General features: G+C 44.4%; 1 long non-coding RNA gene across 2 annotated transcripts in view; it reads left to right on the forward strand.

Moving 5' to 3' along the window:
• The window catches only part of LOC105249897, a 142,913-nt gene that overhangs the window by 12,929 nt on the left and 103,513 nt on the right, over positions 1 to 26,471 (forward strand). The window lies entirely within an intron of this gene.

Below are 26,471 nucleotides of genomic sequence, written 5' to 3' on the forward strand. Positions count from 1 at the left end.
GTTCGTAGATCGCGAATCTTCGTAAACGGCCGATCGCGAACTCGAGATTTCAACGCCAGAATCTTTCTAATTAAAAAGAGCAGGAATAATAATTCGACAAATTCTTGTTTCTTTTACGCGTCAATTCCGATTCTTCATTTTATAAAATAGCTTCTCATTTTTTTCGCAGCGACGATGGTACCCTAAGTGGCGAAACGAGAAAGGAACGAAATGCTGAGACATAAAATTGAAAAGTTTGACGTACGGCGGTTTATGGGACTTTTAGAACGTAGTAAACTCGCGCGTTATTCCTCCTTCCGTGGGTCGTTATATTTTTCTTCTCGTGGTCCGCGTACTTTCCGAGTGGATTTTTGTTGCCGCGATCGTTGTACGGTGCCGAGATGTTTGTCGTTCAAACGAAACCTTCTCCTCTCTTTCTCAACCTTCTGCCCGTTTTTACTCTCTTCAACGTGAATTACCGCTTCGCCACTTGCAAGATGATTTATCGCTGGCTACCGCCTTCGTTTCTCTGAATTAAAATTTATTTTACTTTTCAATTTTTTCATTCAATCTCATTCACATTAATTCGCGTTCAAACTTTATGCCAATTTTAATAACGATTTAACAATGTTAATAGTTTAATAATAATATTTTAACTACACCATGATTCAATCAAAATTTTATAAAAATGGCAGAGCAACAAATGTAATACATTTTACACTTGTCATTTATAAATTTTATCCGTCCAGGATAAATTTTATTCAACGATAATTGGTACAGATCGCGGAAATTGCACCGACAAAGGGATCCCCTCGAGCCTTGGCGCGAATAAAGAAGTTGTTCGGCATTCCAAGCTCATTGAACGCTCGCATACCGAGATCCCCGCGGAACGGTTAATTATCAGAGGATTTTTCGGCAAACGTCGGTCGTACCGCCCTCCGAACATCGGAGCCGGCAAAGCGCGGGTCTAAGGGGTTAGCGATGAACTTCGACTCGGTAATGAAGCGCTCCCTCTCTTTGCCTAAACGAGTCGTCGCCTCTGCTTCGGATATATTTTATTGCGCGGCCGGTCTGGTTTATTATCGCCACGGTTGCGCGAACTCCGTCTCGTTTCGATCCGCAACGTCTTTGTCGTTCTCATCCTCCGCGCTATAGCTCTATCCGTTTCAAATACGACGAGAGAGAGAGCGTTAGGCGCATTTCTGCCTAGATCAACCCTTCCTCACGCCCGGCGACGACGATTTCAACCCTCGGAAAAACAGTGGCGCTCAACGAGCCGTGCTATCGCGCACGAGTTCGCGCGAAATAAAAGGGTTATGACTGTACATCTTACCCTCCGGGTATCATTGTAAGCAGCACGTTTCCAATTCGTTTGGACACCTTGTTAAAGTTCTGCCGCGTCGAATTATCGTGGAACATTTTATTATACTTTATGATTCTTTTATAAGTAAAGGATTTTATTTATCCAGCAAGACACAAATCTGAAAAGTATAAACATATTTGATACCAGTAAGAGATAAATTGTATGTTTAACTTGTCGTTTTTAATAGCCCTCGCATTTGTAGAGCATCTTAAGTTAACGAAGCATCCGATTTCGCATCGTTAACTTTTTAAATGCGCAACGCGCGATAACTTTCCAAACGAGCTTACATCAAATGAATTATTTGCGGAATATGAGAACCGACGGCTTTTAACGGTACGAGCTTAAAACTATAATGCGTCCTAATCCGGCAATATCTCATGCTGTCTTGTGGTTCGTCGCTCACGCACAGCCGTCCCTATTTAGTGGATCATATATATTATACCACTCTCATCGCCAGATCAACCCCTCGTCGAATGACATTTTATCTTTTGCGATTGCACGTAAAATAATTCCCGGATAGATTTTTTCACGGTAGAGAGCACGTTGAAATATTAAGCAAATTTTTTCGTCAAAGATAAGACTCATCTAATGCGGTTTACTTTTTTATCCGATATCTTCGTATACCCTCATAACTCGGGGTGCTCGAAGTAATCAAAATCCGGCGTTTGTCGGGTGTGAATAGTCACAAAGAGGAGGAGGTGGAGGAGAGCGAGAATGTCGTCTTAGCACCGCATCGGCATCTGTTCACGAAGGAATTACGACGTAACTTTGTCTCTCAAGATAGCGCGACGGTTTCTCTGGAGCTGAGTGCTATCCAGGATAGAGTGTAGGAGGTGATGGAACCGTTGGGTTATGGGAGCGAGTGGGAATCCGAGAGACGAAGAGGCTAGGAAGGAGACGGAGTAAAACCGAGAAAGAGCGAGAGAGAGAGAGAGGGGGGGGAGATGTGGAAGAGAGAAAGAGAGAGAGACGACGAGAGATCGAGAGCACGAGCGACCGGTAAGCACGGGAGTGTGCATGATGGGTGAGGCTCCTCCGAGGCTTGAGTTTCCATTGGGGTTGGTTCTTGCGATATAAGCTCTCGCAGCCGCAGCACCGCCACCCATCCTGGGCCCGCCATCCTCTCCCCCTCCCCCCTCCTCCCCCGTAGCCCTCGCCATCTCTCGCCTCCACCGCTCTTCGCCACGCAGTTCGCCCGCAGACCCCTGCGAGACATACAGCATACCCACTATCACCCACAGATAGTGGTGGTTCGGGTCGTCTCTCGGTGTGCTACGGGGTGTCGCGAGCCTCATACATATTCAGCGGATGCATCACCCTCCTCCCACGTTCACCCTTCGCACCCCACCCTCTCCCTTTGCCCCCGCGCTCTCGACCTCCGCCCGAACCGCACCGGTCATCTATTGCCCCGACGTCCCCGAGGTCCCGCGTCGCACTGGACGCGGACGAAACTTTCCCCGGCCGTACGCTAAACTCGAATTATAGAGCAGTTTTCGAAACCGATTGATGTTTAGGCGTTTTATCAAAACTGAAAAGCGCCGCGGGAGCCGAGAGAGCCGTTACGCTTTGTCGTTCAACCGATAGGCTTCCGAACGTCATATCAGCTCGTCCGCCTCTTTCCGTTTTTTCCTCTCTCGCATTTCCCGACTTTTCTTTTCGCAGGAGATCGCGGATCGATTTTAAACGTAAGCAACGCGATGCCGACGTTTCATATTTTTACGCTTATGAATATTCACGTATATTTCTAGTTTTTATGTCTGTCGTTATTTTAATTCAATTATCATTATCATCCTCATCATTTTTATTTGTAATTTTCACTTCTATCTTGATATCGCTGCTGCATATTATTATTATCAACATCTATTGCGCTAATGGCACTGAAAATAAAGTGCGCCATATATTTCTTCCCTGGGTGGCACGAAGGAAAAACGCACACATACTTTTTTTTCCTTTTTTTTTAACGTCTTGTTATCAGTACACCGATGTGAGATATCTTTTTTCCGATAAAGAAAAAAAAAGTGCAGCGTGCCTGTCCTGCCGCGAACGAAGTGTTTAACGGCGGTCGCATAAATATTTACACTCGCCGGGATGTTTTTAGCCCGCGCGCGGAATCGAGATTACATCCGAATACATATGTAACAGTTCGCAACGATATTAGCAGTATTGCAGTATTTATGAAGCGAAGTTACGCCGAGTGATTTCCATCGCGCGGCAACAAATTTCTGCCCGCCTCGCATTAAACGCCTAGCGCGATGACGTATTTGCGAATTTTCCCACACTCGCCAAATTTCCTCGGCGCCCAGTCTTTCAATAACTACGCGCCAAACAATTATCCCGATACGATCGTGGTCTATACTTGGATAAAATCCTATCATATTAAACATACTCGCATTTAGCCCACTCGTGAAATTTCCATCTCGCTGGCTCTTCGTCAATAGTTAGTACGCGTCGAAATGAAGCGAACTAATCCCGATAGCAATGCGCTCGGATTTATAGAATCGGACGCGAATTATCTTGACGCGATCCCCGATCAATACCTGGACAAAATCGGACATGACGAACACGCGTCGACGGCGCTTGCTTACAACACGTTCGACGACGTCGAGGTGCGCAAACGCGATCGCTGACATCCGCGACGCGACAGAAGAGCCATTTACATAATAATCCGAGCCGCGGGAACGACACGTAATTGATATAAATACGGGCGATGACGGTACCGACAGACGTACGGCAGACCGTGGCCGCTGGCCAACCTATGGTATCCATGGACTGGCTTCGCATAACTTAGCATAAATAATAAATAATATTGTAAACGCGCGTGCCCCGGTGTTAACGCATGTGCGTCATTAATAGGCACATATTCTCTCTCTTTCTCTTTCTCTTTCTCTCTCGCTCGTTTCCCGCACCCCTTTGCCACCCCGTTGCTTTCTCCTCTCGCTCTCTCGATCCACTCCGCACGTATACACACACAGTATTATATTATATACTGTACACTTATGTGTGTGCATGTGTACCTGCCAACTCGCGTCTGTCTACCTTTGCCATCGACGCGTCGTCTCGCCGAGTTCATCGCCACGAGCACGTATTATACAATTCGAGACGATTTATGCACCTTCGATGTATGTCCATCAAATACAACAATCGCCTCGACGTATTAATAGAGATTATTAAACTTTGCGTGGGGACGGATCTGTATTTTAATTAATATAAGGTGGAACTGATATAATCCTGAAAATGGGCATGAATTCAAAATACTGTATAATTATAAAAATGATTTTCGATAAGTATAATAGCCGTATTTTCGATCGATATTCTGTGCTAACCAAAAATAAATACACGAAAATAATTAACTTACTTTCGTATAAAAAAAATGAGAAAATCGGTGATAATTTAGTAGTATAAAGGAAAAACACACATGCGTAATATTTGGATTTTAGCTTAATATTATAGCTTTATGTTTTCGTTGTACAAGTTGCCTATCTACAGATAAGATAAACGATCATTTAAATTCCATTGTGATGCGTACATATTCGACATTCAACATGTCGAAAAACTAACCAATGTTTGTAGTTTAAAAAAAATTTATTACAGTCTCAGTTTCTTGTTTAATGATTGAAAGAATTAAAGACTCAATTACATCAAATACTTAATTTCTTAATTAATAATTGCATAGTTATAATTTCGTAGTCTTATCAGAGATTCTAATAAATTATGTGAAAGAGAGAGAAAATGTATTTGTGTGTGTGTTTTATATATATATATGTGTATGTTTTATATATATTCGAAGCGATATATGCATCTTTACAGCGGTGGATCACTAATAAGATTCTCTACACTTTGTCATTAAGGCGATTATGTCCAGTTCGCCGGATAGCTTGTACACGTGTATTCAATATTCAAACTGACGAAAAACTAACCAATGTTTGTAGTTTCAAAAAAAATTTATTACAACTCTTGTTTAATAATTGAAAGAATTAAGGAATCAATTGCATCAAATATTTAATTTTTTAATTAATAATTGCATAGTTATAATTTCGTAGTCTTATCAGAGATTCTAATAAATTATGTGTTAGAAAGAAAGAGAGAGAAAATGTATTTGTGTGTGTGTTTTATATATATATGTGTATGTTTTATATATATTCGAAGCGATATGCGATCTTTACAGCGGTGGATCACTAATAAGATTCTCTACACTTTGTCATTAAGGCGATTATGTCTAGTTCGCCAGATAGCTTGTACACGTATGTATTCAATATTCAAACTGACGAAAAACTAACCAATGTTTGTAGTTTCAAAAAAAATTTATTACAACTCTTGTTTAATAATTGAAAGAATTAAGGAACCAATTGCATCAAATATTTAATTTTTTAATTAATAATTGCATAGTTATAATTTCGTAGTCTTATCAGAGATTCTAATAAATTATATGTTAGAAAGAAAGAGAGAGAAAATGTATGTGTGTGTGTGTGTGTGTGTGTTTCATACATATATTCGAAGCGATATGCATCTTTACAACGGCGGATCGCTAATAAGATTCTCTATACTTTGTCATTAAGGCGATTACGTCTAGTTCGCCGGATAGCTTGTACAGCCGTATTTTCTCGCTACTCGAGAGAAACGAGTTCTCCGCGCCGCGAGTCTCGCCGATAGGCGATTTCGTAAAGCATCGGTGAGCCCCGGAGCTGTTAAAATCGCGCTGTACGCAAACCGCCGTGTCGTTGCCTCCAACTCGATCGCTCGATCCCAGGTAGCCTCTTCGTGATGGCAATAATTGAGGAGGGAAGCGCACGGTAGCCGGGTGTCTCTTTCGCGTGTAACCGAATAGCGATACTAATCTTGTCGCGGTCCGTGGATACACGGAACGAGAGAGGCCTGCGTGTCCCGCATCCATCTAGACCCGAGTTCCAGTTCCAAGGGCCGGCGGCGGCGACGTCGCTCTCTACCCGGGTGTCCGCTTCCAGTCCTAATACCCTTTATCGCGAATTAAGATGTTGTCGGGGTGTGGTGTAGTCACCCGTTTCCCCTTTCTCCGAATCGGCCGAGTCGATTCGCCCAAAGTACCCTGCAGGTACCAATACACACGTACGCATACGTACAGCGAATAACGAAGCCACACTTAAGCGTTACGGAAAAGAAGAAGAAGAAGAAGCAATGAGCGCGCGGCGCCATGTCGGCCGACGAGACGGATAGTTGGAGATAAGTAAAGGTACAGATACATAATACCATGCACATTCTACGCTCGTCAGAGCGGAATATCAAGTTCGGAGTAGGAAATGTAAGAGATTAGACAACCTGGCCTTTCATCTTTTCACAAAAGATATATATATATATATATATTCGTTGGTAGATGTACAAATATAGCGAATGTGATACATTATTACACCTACGAGCGAAATTCAGTCTCGCGTCTCTGCGCGATGGTAAGTCTGTCTTTGTAGCTCGCTGGGTATCGATTTATAACAAGCGATACGCAGCGATAGAACGCGCATTGCATCATCGCTATCGTCCTCCCCTCGCGATGTGCAATCGGGAAACTCGGCGCCAACCCTCCCGCGAAAGATACGGACGCTAGTCCGCGATCTCGCCATCCTTTCCTGACGAAGCGAGCGCCGGGGGCGGTTGATGCACGGGGCCCCATTACTTCCTGTCACGCCGTAAATAACGAAGCGGTATTGCGTGCCATGTAGTAAACATTCAATAAACGGAGGCCGAATGCCGAGATCCGTTTACAGGAATGCATAATGCGTCGACGAGGCAGTTTTCCGCTCGGGATCGCCGTACGTTTCTAGAGGAAGAACCCCCTTGAGGAAGAGCCGGCGCGGGCTCCAAGCCGAATATACTACCAAGGGATCGAATGGGAAAATGGAGGGACTAAATGCGGCTACTTACTCGCGAAAGAGTCTGGCGAAGAACGAATAACGCGCGAGTATCAACGGGGTCGATGTCGCCAAGTTTCTATATATATGTACGCATCGGTCTGTAACTTAGGATAATGGCACTCTGGGTCGTATCTGCATATCGGTTATCGGTCTCGTCGCGGATCAGACTCTGCCCGTCCTTGTCGCTCCCTCGAAGATGGTACCCAATTTGCGAATGCCCGAAATCGCGAGCATCAATAGTCGCCCGAATGCTTAAGTGATATTCGGTGACGAAACAAAAATATTTATTAATGGAGATTTTCACTTCACTGACAAAAACTAAAAAAATTAAAAAAGATCATTTTAAGAAGATATTCAGATTTTATCTTATTTCATAAACAAGAAACATTTGATAAAATCAGAGAGTGGGATTTATCTATCTCGGTAAACGTTAGACGTCATTAAACATTAGTTATCGATCTTTAATTATTGATATTATTGGAACGTGTAAATTTACGTCGAGGCATGATTCTCACTGATTCACGATCGGAGTCTTAGCTCACGCGTGCATATCGATTAAACCAGAAGCCAGTTAACTCAAACGTTAACTCAAAGTCAGATTCTGCGATTTCTCAAGGCCTGTCTGCAATCTCGGCAAGTTCTTTTCACCTCGGTCGAATGTATCTGCGATAGACGATCGCCCGGATGCTAAGAAGATTGCAGGAGCGGAGCAATTTATCCGCGATCGCCCCGGAGGAACCGATGATCCATGAGTGGCCCGGAGCTACGAGTAATCCGGTCGGTAATCAAGAACCGCGACGCGTCGCCGATCGAAGAAGAACCGCACCGTGCGCGGACAGGTTTATCAATGCATATTGAAAACAAGCCGAGCCGTGAAAGAGGAACGGTTTGGAGCAACGGCAAAAAACGAAGACGGTAGATTCGGTCGACAACATTCGATCTTTTCCACTTTTTTCCTTTGAGAAAGATCGGTTCATTCTTCGCGTTCAGCCTCTCTCTCTCCTTTCTCCCTCTGATGGCGTACACAAACGCACGCAGTTGCTTGAAATATGCCGCACGTTGTGAGTTAGTTTAATATGCAAATAGCGAGAGAGATAACGGGTCGATCTGCGAAGAGTGGAGAAGGCTAAGTCGTGATTCCGGTAGCCGTGTCTTCCCCAGCCCTGCATGTGTCGCGCTCCTCCTTCTTACTCGTTCCACGGCCCCCCAGTCTTACCGGACGACTGTAGAAGATGAAGCGAAAGAAAGAGAGAGGACGATGAACGAAAAGAAGAGAAAAAAGTTCGTCTCACTTGCTCGCTCCCATGAGTGAATTGAGAGATAACGGGCCTACAGTTTAGCCCCCATGAACGCCTAAAAAACACGGGATAATCTATTCGAATTTGACAAGATTAATTTTAATAATCCTGCCGAAACACTCAATCTCGAAAAACCTACTCGCGATATTACACATTTTCCATTGTTTAATTGTAAAGGTTTAATTGTAAAAAATAATATTTAACATTTTTTAATATCGTAAAAAACAGAATAAAATAAAATTATACCGCTTTCAACTATTGCATATAGAATATGAAACTTTCGAATTAACAAGTCTTTATCAATTAGATTAAAAGTTATCTCGCGCGAAAATTCTTCTAATGTGAGTCTACATTTCTAGCCATTTAATCTTGCAGTGGTCTGCCAAAGATGCGAGCGTATCATACGAAAATATACTCTTCAGCATTTCGCAATAATGGAAGCGATATTTTTCGTCCGCCTTTTCGTGGCATTCCTGAATCGGAGCGCAAAGCATGAGCCTCGCTCCGAAGATAGTGAGAAGGGAGATTGCCGTCGTCGTCGTCGTTGATGTCATCGTCATCGTTTTCTTCTTCTTCTCCAACTCGTTTCACAGCAAGAAAGAAGAAGAACCATGACGTGGTGGCCCGGCACCGATGTTTGTCGTGACCTCGGTTAGGTGTACGTCAGTGTACGTCGGCGTGTGTAGGAGGCACGAAGGAGCCAAAGGGGGTTGGTAGCTAAGGTAGATAGGTAAGCGCTTCATTAGGCCGCGAGAGCTCCCTAATTACACACGGCCTCATTAGCGGCTTCCACTCTCCCTTCCGCGCGCGTCCCTCTACACGCTATCTCTGTACCACCTATATACGTGTATCCTCTGAAACCTCTTCGCCCTCTGTGTGCTGTCTCTCACTCTTCGTAGATATATATATATATATATAGAAGAGAGAGTGAGAGGGAGAGAGAGAGAGAGAGAGACGAGTCGAGGGAGCTGGCGATACGTTAATGGAGCGGGAGGGAACGGAGAGGAGGGACCAGCGAGCTCGAGGGAGCCACAACGCCGTGTTCGTCGCCGCAATGAGGTTCCCGACAACCGACCGCGTCTCTCTGTATCTGCCTAAACGAGCCAGCAAACCGCCAAATGCCACCTGATCGCTCCACTGAACACGGAGAAATTACTCGTTACTCGTCGCAGTTGACGAGAGTCCAAACTGAATGCAAATTTTTCAATCTTGTCGTAATAGAGATTCGCGACGTATTTGAAATAGAAGAAAGAATAATTTCGAAAAATTTGTGATCCAGGTTATATTATAAAGTCGGCCACAAAATAGCACGCTCTCTCTATACGACGCGCGTTAACAAGCGGCGACTTTTACGAGCGCCGTGCCAGCCACTTTTACACCTGCATCAAATGAAAGTTAACGTGGAATGCCATCGCGTGACCCGGTCGAGACAAGCGAAACGTGGGAGTGAAATCTTCACCGAGCTAGGATGTCGAGTCGGTAATTCGTATTAATTAACTCACATCCTTCCTCGCTTTCTCTACGCGTCTAGGACCTCGGAGGAAAAATTAAAAGCCGTTCTGCCACCCCATGCGCACGTGTAACTCCACTGGACATTCCAGTAACAGGCTTCTCATTATTTATGCATTTAAAAGAGCCCACCCTAACGGGCGCGCGCAACCCTTTCCTCGTCGAAGGATCAAAAATAGCTTCGGGACCACCACCCTCTCTGTGAAATCGGTTGAAAGGGGTTCGTCAGGCGGCTTACCACCACGACACCCCCACGCAAGCAAATTTAAATGTCACTTAACGCGTCATTAAGATCCTCATCCAGATCTAATTTAAAACACGAATGCATCGGTATTCCGGCAATTTTTTAATAAATTAATGAAACCAATATTACTAAATTTCTTTTAATAAATTTTCGCTTAATAAAATGTTATACACACAATATTTTACAATATTTCATATATTATATACTCTTTTAAAAAGAAACGTGTGTATTAAATAATATCTCTCGCAAAGTTTGAAAAATAACATAACAATAATATAATTATAATTCTGAATAGTCGAAAAAAATAGTGGCACGGCATATAAAATCGATATATAAATTAGAGAAATCACTTTCGCGAAGCTCGGAGCGGAATTTTTTCGCCATGTCGGCTGCGCGCGCGCACGAGGAATCAACGACGCGAAGAGCCGAATAACACCGGGGGCAGATACACCTGGTCGTTCCGTTTCCCGCTGATTGATGCGTGTCGTCTGCCGGTCGGTCGGTTGCGCGACCAGTCGTCGCTTCGCCCAGTCCCGCCGGGGTTGAATGCAGTCGCGCGGGCCTTCGTCGCGGCGCGCCGCCGCGCCGGAAACGGTCCATCACACGACCACGTGACCACGTGACGGTCTGGCCTTTGTTCCACGCGATCATTAGTCTGTCAATATGCCCAAACGACGCTCGCCCTATACGTCCTCCTCCGCCTATCTCCTCCTCTCGTCGTCCCTCCCTCCCTCCCTCTCTCGTACGTACATATATGCGTTATCTACCTGCACAATGCGCCCATTGTCTTCCACACGCGTGTATTATATATTCCCATTATGCACGTGGACGCGTGCGTACCGAGCTTACCTGCACGTATCTATACGTGCACGCGTATGTGGCTCCTCGAAATGTGCTCTGATATGAATTTTACGCGAGATGAACGATACGGTTCTTATCAATGGATACATTAAGATACAGCTTGAGAATAAACAATGGACAATTTTTATCCGCTGAATGCAATTATGTAGTAATAACGAAAACTCCTGAAAATATATGATACATATACTTGATTCCGAAAGATCAGCCCCGAAATACAACATGAGGCGACACGTTATATATGATTGCTCTGTCGGCGCGCGATTTCATGCCAGGCCGCTGAAAAATCCGTAAATCACATTCCGGTTCATTGGATAATCCGGCGGTGTTAATGTTCCCCGCGTATCCCGTTGACACGTATCCGCCTCCTGCCACCCCTCGCTTCTTTTTTTCGTCCTCTCGCCTCCCCTTCCTTCCCTCTCTCTCTCTCTCCGCGTCTTCGTTCGAGCTCTCCGTTTTCTCTCTGTCTTGGCCGTATACGTCGACGTTCTCCGATGATCCCGAAGGCGCCCCTACGCGACTCCATCCCCGAGCTCGCGGAGATGCGCGTCGCGCCAAAGCAGAGAGGAGAGACGGGAAGCCGGCGCTAAATCCAGATATATGATGCGCGGCCGTGACATGCAAATCTGGTCAAAGCCCGGTGCCATTACGTTTTCAAATCTTTAAAGTGTGTTTAGACAGCCGACAAGCGGTGACGCGCTCTCTCGAAGATTGCGCTCGTGCCGATCTCGGAGGATCGATTCGCTGTCTCGGTCGTCGGATGTCGATCGCGAAAGATAACGCATTTTAACATGCGTAAAATACAGTTCAATAGTAGCATATTTTTAAGTATAAATTAAACGAATATCATTCTCCTCTATATCTATCGATATTACATGTGCAAACTTATCGATATTATCTTGATTAAAATATAAAAAAAGTAATTGAAAATAAATTTCTATTCGTATATATATTTTACAGCAATAAAAAATACAATTAAAATTAAAAATTGAATCAAAACTGACAAATTAGAGCCACGGTGCGAGCACAAAAAAGAAACAAGGAACGCTTCCTTCTCTTTCTAATTATTCATATATTTTCAAATAAATATTATTACATTACAATAAAAACGCAATAAAACGAACGGATTAATGTTGCAGTAAAGATGGATCAAAAAATGATCCGAAACGTCCGTTTTATTGCGTTTTTATTGTAATGTAATAATTTTTTACTTGGAAATATATGAATAATTAAAAGGAAGGAAGTGTGTTGTGTCTTCCTCGCGCTCTAATTACTGTGGCGTAGCTCTAATTTGCCAATTTTTAATCATCATTCGAGCCAATTTTCATTTAATTTTTAGCAATTAAAATTATATTTCTGAATATTCTCACACTGTTAATGTTTTCATGATTTACGCGCAGTTTTACATCACTTTGCGGTAGAAAAAACGCGACTCAAATTCATCCTGATAGTACGTATCGTGAAAAGAAGTCGTATCACATGTATTAAAGATCAAGGGTAAGCGTTAAAAGTCAGAGGTGAGAATCGCGAAAATTGGAGCATCGTTTGGATCATGCTGCGGTGCACATGCAACCCTTCCTGGAAGCCATCAAGGACAAAAACGTGCGCGAGTCGGGCGCCGAACTGGCGATCCTCGCCGATCGACTGTCCGCGAGTGGGATCGATACAACCCGGTCGTCGGAGACAACGAGTTTTTGCCGAACGATCGGGACACGGAATCGAGACGCAGTTTATTTCATTTGGCTCTCGATTCGTGGGGCAGAGCGATTCGCAGGAACGAACTTCGTGTACGCGCGCAATGCTTATACTTTATAGCGAATCCAATTAATGCCGCGTAAAAACTTGCCGATTTCGAGGGTGGTCGACACTCACCGTAAATCGCCCATCGCTCATGGATGGTTCTTCATGCGATGTCAGCAACGAGATGAACGGTGTTAAGTCCATCCAGATCATTGATGAACTTCGTCGAAGATCTATATCGCTCGAATCGAATCGCGACTCGTCTAGACGTCGCCCAAAATATTCAACCTGATAAGAAAACCCCGCGGTCTGGCCCAGGTTGTTTTTGCTAGTCCTTGAATCTCATGAATCGACGTTCGATCCGAATCATCGCCCCCGATGAGTCCTATCGATCGACGAGCGATCGAAGGCAAAGAGACAAAACGATCGTTTCGTGGTATTTCGCTTCTTGTCTTGGATTTCGTTTGGTCTCGTGGGCCTTTAGTCAAGCGACGAGTGGAGTCGGCAAAGTCGATACATCATTGTCTTTGTCAGGGAAGATTGAAACGGTCATTGTGAAACTTTTTTTTATAAACTTCAATAAAAAAAATTAAATTCTTTATAGTAGAGCGAAGGAGACGTGTATGAAGTATAGTAAAAAAATGCCATTTAATAATATTGTTCGAAGGTACCTAAGAAATATATGAGTTTCTCTAATAATTCCGTGCACCTTAAACAGAAGTTACGATAAGGCATAACGCGGCTCGTGCACAAAGAGGAATATCTACGAGCGCGCATACGCTCTCCTTGCCTCTCTTGCCTGCTCGCGCGACCGGCATGAAATAATAATAAATACACAGCTGACCGAGAGTGGTATTGCGCGCTAAACTGATTCGTAAGCGTGGAAGCCGCGGAACAATGGGCGCGGACTCCGCGCCCGATGGCGAACATGGGCGAGGGGAGGGGAGCGGGAGGGTCGGAAGGACCTGAGAACGACCACCGACACAATGGGGACCAAGTTGGCGGTCTGACCTCCGACCTCTCGGTTGTGCACCACCGACGTCCGCATTCGCATTCGATTCCGTTGCTTCGATTGTGTGCTAATGCCTCGTGCGGTGTCCACTACCGCGGCCTTAAGACACACGGTACCGGCTCCCGACCCCCTTCTGTCCGTCTTACTACTCTTTCGTGTCCCCCTGCCCCTCTTCCGATTGCCCCGCACCTCGCTCGACACATATATGTTTCGAAACATAATCAACAATTATATATTCTCCTGAATAATTAATAATTCTCCTGAATTCATTTTTGTGAAGTTGTCTCCGTCATTAATGCGTATCATCGTTTAATTATTGTAATCATTGTATATATTTATAAATTATGGTAATTTTAGCTACTATTCGTCTCTGATTTCGTCGTTAAAAAACGCTTCCATCTCGAATCAGTAGAGCTACGTTTTGTTACGCTATATTTATGTTGGCGCAATCCTCTTTTTATCTCGGGCGGCACGCAAGGGAGTGGATCGAAATCATTTACTGTCGCGATCACATAGCGATGACCGAGACGTCGGTCGGGTCGAATGGATTCGATTAGCGACGGCTCACCGCGGTACCGTCGACCATCGCCGTAATCGCTCCCGGCAGGCTCGTAAGTCTTACTGCACGGCTAACGAACATCACTCCGGAATACGGATCGATGCGAATCTTCGCTACACATCGCGTCGTGAATTTATCATGATCGCTTTGATAAAAACGAAGATATTAACAGTAGCGTTCATTACCAGATGCAACAATCGAAAACGTCCCCGCGATTAAGCTCTAGATTATAATTCTAGTAACGTGTAAAAGGTCCATTTAATATAATCTCGAACTACGTTGATTAATTATAACAGATGATTATATTGCCTAATTATATTTTATATTATCCAAGTCTTTTATTTTTATTATCGAGTAACTGTGTAATTTATAATTTTTCTAATTTGTGCTCGAAAGAATGGTTATAATTTCAATGATTATGGCAAAGACAGCAGGTATTGATGCAGAAGATCTCGCCGTCAAAACATCCCGTCAAACTTATTTCAATAAATATGATAAGTAGCGTTTGACGGTGTTTGAGGATGGTGTAAACCGGATGCAGCGTGCGGTGCATATCTGTTGCAAGAGAGAAAAAAGAGAAAGAGAGAGTGAAAGAGCCGCGCAACAATGACGCGGATCTTTCCGCCTCTAACGCAGCAGAGGGTGAACCCGGTTTCCGGTGGCCTTGCACCCGAATTTGAAACTTTCCCCGTTACGTCGACGGCGGAGCCGCGCGCGCGATGCGCGCCAGCGGGGGCGACGAGGGCGGCGGGGAGGAGGGCCGGGACGAAGGTCAGTGTCTGCATAAAACCACCCGAGGCTACAGACTGTCGGTTCTAGACTGCCGAGGCGTTTGCTATGCGGGCTGCGCAAGCCGCGGCTACGTGCCCTGCCTGACGAGCTGCGACTCAAATTCAACTCAAACTCTGCTTTCTGCATCTGCTATTCCGCTTTCCTTCGCTCTGTGTGCTGTCGCTGCCTCTCCACATAGTGTCCGGCCCGAGGAAGCCTCCCAGTCGTAGATTGCCTGCCACTTAAGGTGGCAATCCAAGAAACCGCGAATGAAACGTCATCGTATTATTGGGATTGTCGCAAAAATTAACAATTAAATTAATTGACAAACTAATTGACAATCTTAGAATTAGAAGAGAAGTTTCAAATAAAAATTTTGTATTTAAAAATTTTTATCAAAAATACCCAAAGTATTCTCAAGACGAAGAGCCAAGTTATATATATGTTTTATTGCGAAATGTTATTTATTTTTGTCACATTTTCTAGCGAGAAAGTAATTATAGAAAATGTGACGTAAAAATTGAAGAATGTCAAGAAGTATTTACATAGTGTTCGGTCCGAGGAAGCTTCCCAGTCGTAGATTGCCTACCACTTAAGGTGGCAATCCAAGAAACCGCGAATGAAACGTTATCATATTATTGGAATTGTCGCAAAAATTAATTGGCAATCTTAGAATTAGAAAAAAACTTTCAAATGAAAATTTTGTATTTGAAAATTTTTATCAAAACTATCTAAATTATTCCCAAGACGAAGAGCCAAGTTACATATATGTTTTACTGCGAAATTATATTCATTTTTGTCGGATATTTTCTAGCGAGAAAGTAATTATAGAAAATGTGACGTAAAAATTGAAGAATGTCAAGAAGTATTTACATAGTGTTCGGTCCGAGGAAGCTTCCCAGTCGTAGATTGCCTACCACTTAAGGTGGCAATCCAAGAAACCGCGAGTGAAACGTCATCGTATTATTAAGATTGTCGCAGTAATTATTTGGCAATCTTAGAATTAGAATTAGAATTAGAATTAGAAAAGAACTGCCAAATGAAAATTTTTATCAAAAATACCTAAAGCATTCTCAAGGCGAAGAGCCAAGTTACATATATGTTATATTGCAAAATGTCATTCATTCTTGTCGAATATTTTCTAGCGAGAAACTAATTATAGAAAATGTGACGTAAAAATTGAAGAACGTCAGGAAGTATTTAAAAAAAATTTTAAATTATACTCTGTAGAATACGAAGAGGAATTTTCATTGTTTGCGATGGACATCTCCGTCTTCTTCGACCACACTTATCCAATTAACATTCACGTCGCGTAAGCGTGATCGCGTCGTAAATATAATACCGTAATAGTCCGCGACTTGCTCAGCCGAGCTGTACGTTGCACGTACACTCACATGGACACGAGAGATTCCAATTGCGGGACAAATAAACGGGGGAGACAAAATGACAGGAGGCAGCCGTTTACCTGGCGTTACGATAATTAAATCGAAACAAAAATCTATCTACCGTGGTCGTCAATCCTCGCAGTCGACATTTTACGTTGCCAATCGACCACCCTCTCGCTACAACACATTTCCACTTCCGTCCCCCTCCATGCTCATTGTCCTCCTCATCCCCGAGATCGTCGTGTTTTTTCGTTTCTCCGATGTCGACATGTTCCACGTACTAATAACCATGCTCGAAAATATATTCGCTTTTCGACCCTTTTTTCTCCCGCGATAATGACTTCGACAGGAAAATTGAACGCTCGCTTGTGCTTTACTACTATCATGTATCGTTATAAGCCTCGCGATAAAATTGCACGCCAATGTGTTTAAATATAAAAAGAAGTTGTAGCAGCCTCGAGAGCACCAAGTGCATAATAAATAAATTCTTTCGTATTAACATACAGCTCTCCTCCCGAACATTGCAATTGCGATAAGAGGTGAAATATATTTAAAAAAATCCATCGCGCGCTTAAGTTTTTCCCAAAGAGGGAGAAAAATTTGTATTAAATTTAAATTAAAAATTTATAAACTTTCTACAAAAAATTGTTGATATGTAGAAATTTATCAGCAATCTTGAAATTTTTAATTTTCAATTTCGAGTGAGAATTCCAATCGACAACCAGCGGTCTTTCAATAACGTCAATTTTTGCACTGCCGAAAAACGTTGTCGCATGGAGCCCCTTAGACGCCATTTTCGACGATGCGACGCTCGCGGGGGTTAATCCCACATGCGCGTCGCGTTGCGTCGTGGAAACTACGCGACGAATAGTTACCGCTCAACGAAAGTAAGACCCACGCGCGACGTTGACGCCTAACCTCGGTCCTCCTGCACGTTAGCGGCACGGAATCAGCTGACTAGCAAAACTGACCTAATTATTATGCATTTATTCGCGCGTATTCAAATGCGCCGGCGGTGCCCGTTGTCTCGCTTGCTCCTGCTCACGTTCTATCGCTCCCCCTCGTACCAACCGACGCACTCGGTCGTCTCACGAACACTTAATGCGCGATCGAAGATCCACAGGATCGAGGATCTTCCGCAGGATTATCGATCAATTTCTCTGATTGTTTCGGAATTTCTCGATCTTCTTAATTTATCGTTTATAATTTGTCACGTTTATTTACCACGAAGCGAATTATTGATTCTTCCGTTTTTAATTTTTCTTTTCATTAATATTAACATTATGGAAATATTAGACAAGACTACCCTATCTTTAAAAGTATTGAGTAGTAAACAAAGGAGTTTAACGTCATATACAATTGTCTCATTCTCGAAGCTATTGACACGATATATAAATGTTAACAGTAGTAACTCTAAAATCTTATCTTAATTGTATATTATATAATATAATAGATTATGCTCTTTTTTAATGCTGATGCTAAAATTCCCACATGTATGAACAAGTATTAGACAAGATCTATCAAATTATAATGAAAAAGAATGTAGAATTTAAAAAATCTACAACAATCTCGGGAAGTTATAGTATTGAGCGTAGCATACACTTAAATTGTAAGACACATACATCTTATATATTTCTCCGCCACATGATTTATTTAGTAATATCGCAACGCCATAAAATCAAGCTCGCGTGACTTAATCAAAATTTGCCTTGACAAATGAGAACGAATTTCATCGATGCAATCGTAAAGTGAAGTGGTCGATTAGGCCACCTATCGAGTCACTTTATCGGAACACCCGTGGCACCCTTTCCCGCCACCCCCCCCTCCTTCTCTTCGCAGCCTTTGAATCGATCGTCCTTATCGGACGCGAGAGAACTTCCGACATGGAGATCTGTTTCCGAAATCGCATTCGCGTGCTAATCGGAAATCGTGCGTGCCGATGACTTTAGGATAGGTATGCCGAAACACAGGACGAGAAACATACCCCGGAATACCTACCCCGTGTCCCTGCGCGTCTGCTTGCCTGTCGGTCTGTCGGTCGCTCGGTCGATGCTTTGGTTTCGCCGGTGGTGAGCATACATCCGCGCTAAGTACGCACACACGCCCGCGCACACGCGTCCCCCGGTATGTACGTATGCACGTATACACGGCGAGCGCGCCGGAGAGGGTCGCGGGAGGGCGTCTCGGCGCCATGCTGATTTGCATGCGCCGCCATGACGGCCGCCACCGCTCGAGCGGGGGTTGCACGACGTCGCGGGAGGGAGGCCCGGAGGGTTAGGGGGTGAACATCGATCGCTTTCTCCCGCGCGAGCTCGCCGTCTACCCCTCCCGATCCTCCTCTGCCCCTTTCAACTCTTGCGCTCGCTCGCTCGCTCTCTCTCTGTCTCTCTCTCTCTCTCTTTTTCTCTGGTGCTACTCCCTTCTTGTCGGCTCTTTCGTTCCTCACTCGCGACCATTCTCTACTTTACTGTCCCCTTCTTCTCCCTTCGTCATCGTCCCCAACACATCGCGTTCTCTCGTGTTCCCTCTCTTTTCGTCCCGCGTCCTCTTTTTCACCGTTTTGCTCGCACTTTCTCTCTTCCTCTCTGAGAGTTGCGACCGAACCCAGCCCAACAACCACCACTGACGCCTAAAACCAGAAAACTCTGCAGCTTCGCCTCTACCTCTCTCTCGTTCCACTTGTCGGTCGTTTCTTTCCGTTTCTTTGCAAAGATTCTCTATCATTTTATCCTACGCCGCAAAACTAGAATTTTGTTATCGAACGTCGATGGGAAGTCTACTTTCAAATATATACCAACGTGTCTAAATAATTCATATTTCATGCAATGTATTTCATTTTTCAGAATAGTCTCTGATCACCTACGACGAATATATAATATTTCTTTGACCGCGGACCAAGAACCGATATCGTTATAAACGATCGAGTAAAACGAAGCGAAGGATCGGTAGTCTCTCGTTTCAAGAAACCGCGTCGGCTGGAAAAGCGAGATGGCGAAAAGACGAGAGGAAAGGGGGAGGAGGGGGAGGAACGAGAGCAGCAACGACCTGGCGAACAACGACCGCAGCCGTCTATTTACTTATGCAACGGGCGACGAAATAAGAGGATGGTAGTGGCGGCTCGCGTGGTGGGTGTAAGGGGTCGGAGGAGCCTCGGGCTCTGTTTGTTTTCGTTGGACCACATAGCGTGATACGTTTGCGTAATGCGCTACGTCCGTCGTCCTTTCCTCCGCCATATCCTCCTCCTCCTCCCTCTCTCCCCGCCACCCCCTCTCCCCTCCTTCGTCCCTGCTCGCGTACCGTCATCCTCCGGGGGTAGCAACGGCACGGCTGCGGTGGAATCTGCCAGGCGGTAACTCATCCGCACGGCCGTATTCTCGGATATGTTTTTGCTCGTTCTCTCTCTCCCGTTTCATCCCTCTGCCGTTTCGCCCTCGCTCTTTCTTCCTTCCTATCCCCGCCTCCATCTTTCTCGTTGCGCAGATCCTGCATCCGTCCGTTTGTCCGTGCCATCGCCGTGTTCATTTTTTATAATGGTCGCCGACGTCACCGCGGGCTGACGGAAAAAGAGGAGTCGTCTCTGCCGTAACGCGGAGCGTTTGGTCGCGTGAATCGAGAAATTACGTGAATTTGAAAAAATATGGCGATCGCGTTATCGCGTTTGCGTTCATGACCCTCGAATACGAGAGAGATTCACGAATTATATAATAATAAAAAGATTTATAATTCTCCTCTCTACCTCCTTCCAACATCTGAGCACACACGCGAATAAGTAATTGATTTAAAACGTCAATGATAATAATGAGACATGCGATTCACGGTAATGGATGTAATCAGTTTTAAGTAAGAGAATATTTTTCACGGGGAAAGCGGACGCATTAACGCAATACAGATAACATTGATTGCGCACTTGTAATAAGATAATTATACATTTCCCTCGGCGGTATTTCGATAGAGACTGCAGGTAATGTCAAATGATGACAGCAATTTGCTTGATGCAGCACGCCTAGCAAAGTGTTCGCTTCCGTTCCATCGTCTAACATTTCTCGGTGAATCTCGCGACGGATCTCTACGTAAGACGGTTAATTTCATAGCGGGTCGTCGAAAACGACGGAGAGAAAGGGCGATCTCGATGCTGCAAAACTCGTGAACGAGGTGCTTGAACCGGACGAACGATCGCGCTGCTTTTCCTTAGCCCTCCTACGAACGAACGGCGGATATTTGGGGAGAGGAGGAGAGGGAGAAAGAAGAAACTGTAAAATGGCAAACCCGTAAAACATGATCTTTCTCTTTCAAACGACCTATCAATGACTCGGTGAGTAACGTGATTCGAATTCGGTCGCGGTGCGCGCGTTTGCATTCAGGAATCCGAAAACTTCTGGCGGAAGGTCGCGAGGGGTCAAGGGAGGGGAGCTAAGGGAAAGCAAAGTTCTCTCCGCGACTGCGAGAACAGGGGAACGAGCCGACGCGACGTGATCTCGATAGACGACGACGACGACGACGACGACAAGCGAAATCGAGGAACGAAAGGGTTGGCGTAAACGCGGGTTTTATAGTAATGTCTACCGGTTCTGGTACGCTGGTGTACGCCTATGTAAATACGCGTCAACGATCTCATGTGTAAAACGCACACTATCGCTCCCACACCATCCTCTCCCGCTGCCCTGCGCATTTTCCGCAATATCTACGTACGACGTATAGAGAAGAAGAGGAATTGGATGGAGGAGGACGAGAGAAAGATGGAGATAGAGAAAGTACGGGTTACGTACTACTACGGGGCGAATGGCGTGGACCCCTTGGATGGTTGCCTCATGAAAGATGCATAAGACGACTCACCGAGGGCGCGATAAAGAGTCGACAACAGACAGACCGACAGTCACCCCTGTGCACCCCCTAATACCCGGTGTGCAATACACTGCCAGGCCTTGGCGTATAGGAAGACGGCCGATGTGGCCGCCACCCACCGCAGGGGGGAGGCGCAGGGATGGCTCCCGCTATCAATTAATTATAATCTAGATTGATGGATCCGATCCACGACGCTCGTAACGGAGATTAGTCTCGCTTCTGTCGTTGTCGTGCTTGTCGTCGGCTTTCATCCTCCCCCCTCTTGCTTCTCCCAAAAAAGTTTGGCGACTTTGTCAATGATACATCGGTGATATTTCGTATCCATCGATTTCAATCAGTGGGATAAAATTTTAATTTCAACCATTCGAAGGTAAAATGATGAGAACAAGAGAGAGAAAGAGAGAAAGAGAGAGAGCACATCGTCGATGTAACACCGAGTTACGTTTGTCGAGGTCTGTGGGCTAATGGCATGCAAGTGAGCGGTGGCGATGGCGGCAGCCTCCCGGCCCGTCGAGCGCCCCGGTCGGTCGATAGGAATTAGCATTTTTATGGGTCTATCTCGCTTACGTGCTACGGTGCCCCGTGGCACCTAGATTCTTCGGCATTGTTCACGCACGCTTCGTACGCATTCGCCGCCTGTAAACGCCCGTCAAACGCTCGCACACACGCTCGCTCGCGCCACGAGTTTCTCCGCGAGACGTTCACCTTTCGGTATCTCTCGATCGACGATCGTCTGCGGCGAAACATACCACGACTTTGCTCATTTTTAGCATCAAATTTTTGGCCAATTCAAATTTCCACGCTGCAGATAAATTTTTTTCGCAAAGACATGATACTAGACATCTATAGATACATTTATCTATAGCCTAGTATGGATTTCTAGATCCTAACAACTTTCTATTATTTTTTACTCGATTTCTAAATCGAAGAACAAGAAAAAATCAATGAATTGATTCCGATTCCATGTATTGCGTTTACAATCTCTTTTATTTTTATTTTCGACGGACTCGCGCGTAAAGTTATATTTTTATAATATTTATTTAATTAAACATAATTAATTATCCAAACAAATTTGTTAATTTAAAAATACAGCAAAAATAACCAGATCGATAGCAAAAATTTTTATTAAAATTTTTGATCGAAATCATTTCATTTAAATAAGAAATATATACATACACACACACACACACACACACACACACACACACACACATATATATATATATATATATCGTCAAGAAAAAAAATAGAAAGAAATTATTGCATTTATTGTTTCACGCGAGTGTTACATTATCATGGTCTAAATCGACGTTGAACGCTTTCCTGAATGGAATCCGCGAATACATGCAACTGGTAAAATGTGAGATGCATCGATAACTTTTGGACATTCGGACGGGCAGGCGCCCGATCGCAAGTCGAGCGTTATTCCGATCGACGTCATGGCGTTGTTTTTTCTCTTCAAGGCGAGATCCAAGGCATTATCGGCGCCGAAACGCCTGGGCGGTATTGCGCCCGAAGGGTAAACACGCGCGTGCACCCCCCATAAAGCCTACACGCGGCCTATGGGGTGTTTAGTGCGTATTACGGAGAGTAGGCGGCCATGAGGGCGAGGGAGGAGGGCAGGGAGTCGGATGAGAAACGATGAAGACGAAGACAGATAGACGGGCAGATAGATAGCGAGAGGACGGGAGGGCGGAGGGAAAAGAGACAGGTAGAGCGGGGGAACGTAAGGGTGCGCGATGGAGGGAGAGCGAGAGAGAAATGACAAAAGAGAATGAGAATGTGAGAGGGAGAAAGAGAAAGAGAGAGATGGAAACTTGTCGAAGGGCCGAGGGTCTTTGGCAAAAGGCGCTTGCGCGTTTCCATGGGCACCGTGTCTGTACGCCCCCTCTTCCGCGTAACACGGGGGAAAGCACGAAGTACGGGGTATGTGTCCCATTCCAACGCATGCATCCCCTCTTCCCCTTCAGTCACTCCATCTCGTTCTGTCACTGTTCGTTCTCCTAGTGGGCATTACACAAGAGAGAGAAAAAGGGAGTAAGAGAGAAAGAGAGAGAGAGAGAGGCCGACAATCTCCCCTTCTCGCAGCGCACCCCTTCGTCTGTCGCCGCCTTTCGCCGTCCCGTCGTTTTGCCGTTTTTTTGTCTCGTTCCACGTCTATGCCGAATCTCGTACGCATGTGATCGACACGGCCGATGATCGGAACGCAACGCGCTAGAACTCGGTGTATTCGGGAGCACGGATATCGCATCGATTTCCCTCGCGAATCGGGGAGTCCTCGGGGATCTGCTAAAGCGATGAGGAGTGGTATTTAATTTTATTACAATATTATAAAAATTCATAGTCGCTTGTCTTGAAAATTAAGGCCTGGATGTTTCGAACGAGATAACATTTTATCTTTTAATTTTTCTTCACATAAATTGATTTTATTCAATCGTTGTTAATTTATCGCGAATCGAAATAGCGTTTAATTTATATATCTTAAATATATATATCTTATAAATCGATCGTTCGTTAGACAGAAAAAGACGCGATTTTGTGCCATTGTATGCAAGAAACTCTGCTCCTCCCTTCCCTCGGTCCGATTTTGTCGTTATAAAAACATCAGTCGGCTGCCGCCGTTTCTGTTTCAACAAAATCAGCTTGTCCGCGACGGTTTTTCGGATTTTACATTCAGGTCCATGTTTTGTCCTCCGGACCACTCGACGAGCGACGGACGTGAGATGGGGACAGGTAAAGGCGGAGAGGTATAAAAAGCTGCTACTCGGCGTACCGAAAGTCGGGAACACCGGATGGAGCGACGCGACCGCCTACTTCGATCGCAAGACACGCTCCGTTACGCATGCACAGGCACATGGTCGTCTTACGCGTGTGCGTCGTTTTACGTAGGTACGCGAACGACACAATCGATTCCAAGACTTCGATCCGTTCTTTGGGAAAAAGCGAAATTAAACATTCTATAGTACAAAGATAAAAAATAAATATATGTCAAAATTTAAAAATTTGAGTTAAAATTATTTAAATATAAAAAATATTAAAATTTAAAAAATTACTTTTAGTATCGTGTTATTTATTATTTATTATATATTATATATTTACATCATTTATTATATATTATTATTTGTTATTTATTATTATATATTAGTACATTTATTATTAAATTATTATATATGTTATATTAGGTGAGATAATATAATCAAAATAATTTTATATAACATTTAATTTTTCGACTTTTTGACAGTTTCGTAATGATTGAAGGAGAAATTTGATCAACGGATGGATTTACGATATTGCTTCTCATTCATAATTCCAAGGTTAATGTTTGACATATCGTGATGCGTTGCGTCGCAGAGGCTAATCTACTTGAAATCTGAAAATACGCGCGTGTCATTTACTTATAAGCGTCGTCTCTCTCAACCCGTGCAAATGCTTAGGATTTCCCTTACGCAACAACCTGTTTTACAGGCGCATTATCCCACGCGAATCGCGTCGCGCGTGGGCTACGGCATTGACTGCCAACTGCATTTATGACGAAGTTGGCGAGCCGCAAGAGTACGATAAGACGATTGCGAAGCGCTGTACATACATATTTGTATCTATCGATACGCCATGTTAATGTATTATATACGTTCAATGTAGATGTGTTTCATTTGCCGAACATCTGTAATCGTCGGTAATTACTCGCCAATCAAACGCTATAAATTACGTTCGTCCGTAAAGACGCGGGTGCGACATGATTATGTACGAGATCGCCGATTACAACAATCTTAAGCGTACACGTCAATTTACTTTGCGATTATTAATTATGTTATTACGCGTAGATATTTATAATTTCATAATTTAATGATAATGTTGTAATACAGCGAGATAGAGAGAGCCGTACACATTTTCCCGAGAGAGTGTGTTGTATATATAGCCTTCAGCCTTAAGAGAAAATTCTTGCGGGATATAACCGCGAAGCACACTCTTCTCTATAAGGACTTAAATTACAATCTATCTCTCTAAATGTCAAATGGATGCTCACATTTTTATCTGAATTTTTATCTGAATCTTTAATTAAATAACCGATTTTTGTGTTAGTGATCGCGTACACTATAAAAAGAGGCACGTGTCAAGGACACGCCTCTAATTAACACTTTATATTCTACATTAATTCGATTCTACGCTACAAGTATCGTGAGTAATAATACCCCCGTTTCTCACAAACGTATGATTTATATCCTGAAATCTTAATCTCGCGTCTTTGAAAAGAAAAGATTTAATTGCCGATGAGCGGCGATATGAAAGAAAAAAACGACGTCTCTCGGAGGAAGATCGGCGCGTTCCCTAAATAAAGCGTGTGGCCACCCTCGCCCACCCTCGGGCGAGTTCGTATAAAAAGGGCTGTTTATGATTTTTCTATTGAAGCGTAACTAGGTGGCACGCGAGGTGGTACGAGTAATAAAGTCCTTTACGCGGCAACTAACCGCGGCGGTGGGTTTGGGCCGGGGATTCAGCCGAGCTGCCGCGTGCGTTTATCGTTTACTATCGACGTTACAGCCGGTCGTACACATAAATCGCTTTACGATCTGTCGCTAAAAACGGATTTCATGCGAAAGTAGGTAGCTGCTGGTAGGTAACCGCAACCGCGCGTCGCCCATCGTTCGCGCCGTGTGACTCGTGAGAAGAAACCACCGCACTGCATAGCCCCGCATCGCCAAGCCATCGATATACACGAACATTTCGCAGCAGGCGGAATCGCCGATCGATCGAGGGAATCGCGTTTCGACGCGGCTGTTTCGCGCCGATTCACGAAACGCGCGCCAACATTTCCATAATCACCTCGCAAACATAGCTAACGATCCGTCTCATCGCGAAACGAAAACGCGCGAATGTAACGATTCCCTTTAGAAAGTGAGGAACGCCTTTTGCGAAAAGTCCGTTCCGGCAAATGATTCACTCGGCAAATTTCTCCAAGCTGCTTGAAATTTCCAATTACAATGATCCTTACTGGCGATTAAAGTAATACACAATTTCCACATTTCCATCGCCG

This window comes from Camponotus floridanus, unplaced genomic scaffold, assembly GCF_003227725.1.
Source record: "Camponotus floridanus strain SB8 unplaced genomic scaffold, Cflo_v7.5 scaffold5, whole genome shotgun sequence".
Classification (NCBI taxonomy): domain Eukaryota; kingdom Metazoa; phylum Arthropoda; class Insecta; order Hymenoptera; family Formicidae; genus Camponotus; species Camponotus floridanus.